Source organism: Vitis vinifera, chromosome 2, assembly GCF_030704535.1.
Source record: "Vitis vinifera cultivar Pinot Noir 40024 chromosome 2, ASM3070453v1".
NCBI classification, from domain to species: Eukaryota; Viridiplantae; Streptophyta; class Magnoliopsida; order Vitales; family Vitaceae; genus Vitis; species Vitis vinifera.
Window position 1 is genome coordinate 14,172,996 of NC_081806.1, and position 3,891 is coordinate 14,176,886.

Below are 3,891 nucleotides of genomic sequence, written 5' to 3' on the forward strand. Positions count from 1 at the left end.
TAGTCCATACATTTTTGTTTTATTTATTACTAGTTTTAATTTTGATTTCAATGCTTTAATTTTGATTTTAATGCTTTAATTTTACTTTGTTTTGATGTAATATAGGTTTTTGGATGATCAAAATCAAGGGGAATGTAAAAAAAAGGTGAAAGAAGGAAGTTGGGAATCAAGAGGAGCTCAAAAAGCAATTCTTGATCCAACCCACTCAAGAAGCCACCACAGATGCATCAGCTCCATAGGACCTTACCATTATTTGATCATCTCTTTACTTTTTGTCTTTATATATTATACATAGCTCCATGTTTTGATGTCTTATATTTTGGGACTGGATGTGTTACTGATGATACATCACATATAGACATCATTTTTGTTTAAACTTGGCAATTTTTTTTTATTTCCTCTACTTTCTAACTCTTATGTTTTTTTTGAAACATGTGGTTTCTCCTATACGATTCAAACTCCATGTCACTTAGGAGGTACCACTTCCTCCCTATTTTTCAATCGCTTTTGTCACATTGAGGACAATGTTCAGCTTGGTTGGGGGGAGAGTTGAGGAAGTAAGTATTATTAATAATGTTAAGTTATTTTGGTAATTTAGTTGCTTTTTGCTTAATTTTAAATTTTTCAAGTTTTTTTCTCTAATCTCCATGGTTTATAAGGAAAATTTTTCAAATTAAAATAAGAGAAATTGAACTTTTGCTTTTCACTTGACTTATAGTTTGTACTATGCTTACTAAAGTTGATGAATTGTTGAAACTTCTATTGAATTCAACCTTAGTTCTTCCACTTTAAGCTATTCACACACTGTTCATAATAGGTTCCGATTATAAGATGAAAAACTATTTCCTTCTTGACTTACGAAAATTTTAGACTTGGTACCTTTGACCTCATTTAATAGTGTTGGGACACCTTATAAAAGGCCAATGAGCCTTTGAAAAAAAAATGTTTGCTTGCCTTGAAACCCGAGCAAGGTCCGAGGGGTATATGGTGAAAATCTTTAAAACCTGGTGCCCTAAGCCTTCATTGGTTGGGAGTCACCGACCTCAATGCTCGTTACAAGGGTGAATAGGTGGAGTTTAACATACTGTAGGTGCTTGGGTATTAAAATTTATTCTCAAAAGTCTGGGGTAAAATCCGAGGAGTTAGTGGTTGAAAGATCCTTAAAGCTTGATGCCCTAAACCTTAATTGGTTGGGAGTCATCGATGGACCCCCATTACATGGACAATTTAGAAAAGAATACCTTTAAGCCTTGTACTCCTACATTGAAAAAAATTATGAAAATAGAGGTGCGTTCTTAGCCTATTGGAGATTGATCAGTTTGCTAAGCTTTGAAAAAAAGAACTAGGTTGGGGGAAGAGATTAGTTCAACATACTATATTCGGAAGCTAATAAATAACACTTAGATTTTTTGTGGAAGAGTAAGGTTTGACCCTTTGGGAGTGGAAACTCTTTTAGAGCTTAAATTTGCATAATGGCTACTCTTCAAGAATTGTGATTAGACAAGTTATTTGATAACTCTTGTTGAAGTTTGAGTCTTATTTCTTTAATGTTCCCTGTGAGAGTTAGATCATCATGCCACTTGGAAATTGTTTTTTTGATCAGCATGATGTTGTAAATTATAATACTTTTTATTTTTATTTTTCTCTCCTTCATTGTTAAGGGACTAGCAATATGTCGGTTGGGGGGAGTGATTACTACTCAAAAAGTGCTATTTCATAGCTTGTAATTAACTATTTTAAACACTTTTGAGTAGTAGTTATCACCTTTTAACCCAATTAACATATTAAGGACCCTTGCGATCAATTCTAATCAAATTGTGTTAAGTTTTCGTGTTTTGATAGCTTTTTTATCACCAAAGCAATCCGAGATTGAGGAGAGTTCTTTGGAATCCATGGCAAAGCAATGGAAAGCTCAGAAACATGAAGAACCGAAGCTTTGAAGTCCTTTGCCATAAGCAAATCCGGAATGCAAGGAGTATGGGCATCCGGACACACCATCGAAGGGCGGCGGAACATGGGCTGTGGTAGGCTGTTGGAATGACATAGCAAGGCTTGTGCACTTTAGTCAATGATCCGGACAACATATCCGGATAGGATATGCTATCGTTCGAGTGTGATGATCGCGAGTGCCGTCTGCGTCTCCCTGAGGGAGTTTGGATAGGGGAGCGCACCACGTGTCCTCTTGGGGAATCCGGATGGAGTTGCTCTAGATAGCGATACGCGCTCTGTGTCATCAAAGGGAGGGGTCCCTACACCATGCACACGCAGACGGGAACCCTTGTAACGTTCCATCTTCTTCGGATATCCAACATTCGGAATTCTGTCCGGGCAACGTTCCACCTTCTCCGGATATTTCACATCCGACGCTTGACGCAGGATGGGAAAGGAAGGCGTTTCAACTTCCCTAGTCAGACATATCCAGATCCTCTGATAGCGCTTACCCGGAGAGTTTCGCAGCCATATTGCACAATGCCGTGGTGTTCTCCTGAAGCATCCCGATATGTGCGACCGATATTTTGAGATATTTTGCTTTAGATATTTGATGTCTAAATTCCCGATATGTGCAACCGACATTTTGAGATATTTTTCTTTAGATATTTGATGTCTAAATCCCCAAACTCTCCTTGTAACCCACCTATCATAGGATTCCTTAGTCTTTAAGAAAGAACAAAGGGTAAATAACCCCTTATATATAGTTTGTAATCTTCTTTATATAATCAGATATCTCGGGAGCTTGTTCTGGGAGACAATCTTTTGTATAAGTAAGAAATATATCTACAGAGCACTTGCTCTGTTTTTCCTACATATTTTTGTTTTCTCATTCTTTTTCTTTCTAGCTAATCAAACTCTGAGGATTTTTCCTCAAAGGATGAGAGGCTAGGCTCTTCGTCTCTTGGAGTGAAGAAAGTCGGGTAAGTTTCCACATGCATAAATTGGAAGTTTTGTTGTTTTAGTTTTTAATGAAGAGAAAGTGTGACCCATTAATGGTTTTTATCTTTTTAGTTAACTTTAAATCACCTGGGCCAACACTTGGTAAGGCAAGTGATCTCCATCCATTGAGATGCACTAGTTTATCTCTTGCGAGCCTTTGGGAGGTGGTTTGAAGGTAGGATTTTCTAGAATAGCCAACACTTGGTAAGCTTTTGGACTCTAAGGAGACATCCATTAGTTATCTTTTGCGAGCTTTTGACGGGTAATCCAAGGTTAAAGATCACCTTGAATGGCAAATGCTAGGTGAGAGGCACGAGCCATTGCAAGATGTATCAGTGAGAGGGATTTAGTGTTTGAACCCATTAAAGGGAAACATTTGTACCACACCGATTAGAGAATTAACTATATGTTAATTCTCTAATGCAAGGAAAAGAAACAAGTGACCGGAACTCTCCTTTTTGTATGAGGAACCTGAGCCTAGTGATCTGAAACTCCAAGAAACACTTTTCTTTGTAAGTAAAATCAGTTACTATTTTTGGTTAGTTTAAAACCAAACCTTTTTCACTCAAACATCTTTATGTTTTCTTTTAAAGCTAACCTTGAAATGAAAAGACACCAATTCATCATTGAATTAATATCAATTGTGAAGTGAAAACCCATCCCAGTGAACGACCCTAGAGCCACTATGCTATGCTAGCTGAGGCTATCCTAATACATGGTGTAATAGGTTATAAATTTTGTTGATTACTCCCTAAGGACCAAAATCAAGGGACACCAGCTGGACATGAATTAGCTGAGGCACCAATTGGGAATGAATCAGTACCAAAGAAGTCAGGGATTACTGTGGTTCAGAATGAAAGAGGAGAAGAAATTGCTACACGCCTCACTTCAGGTTGGAGGGTGTGTATTGACTATAGGAAATTGAATGTTGTGACAAGGAAATATCATTTTCCACTCCCG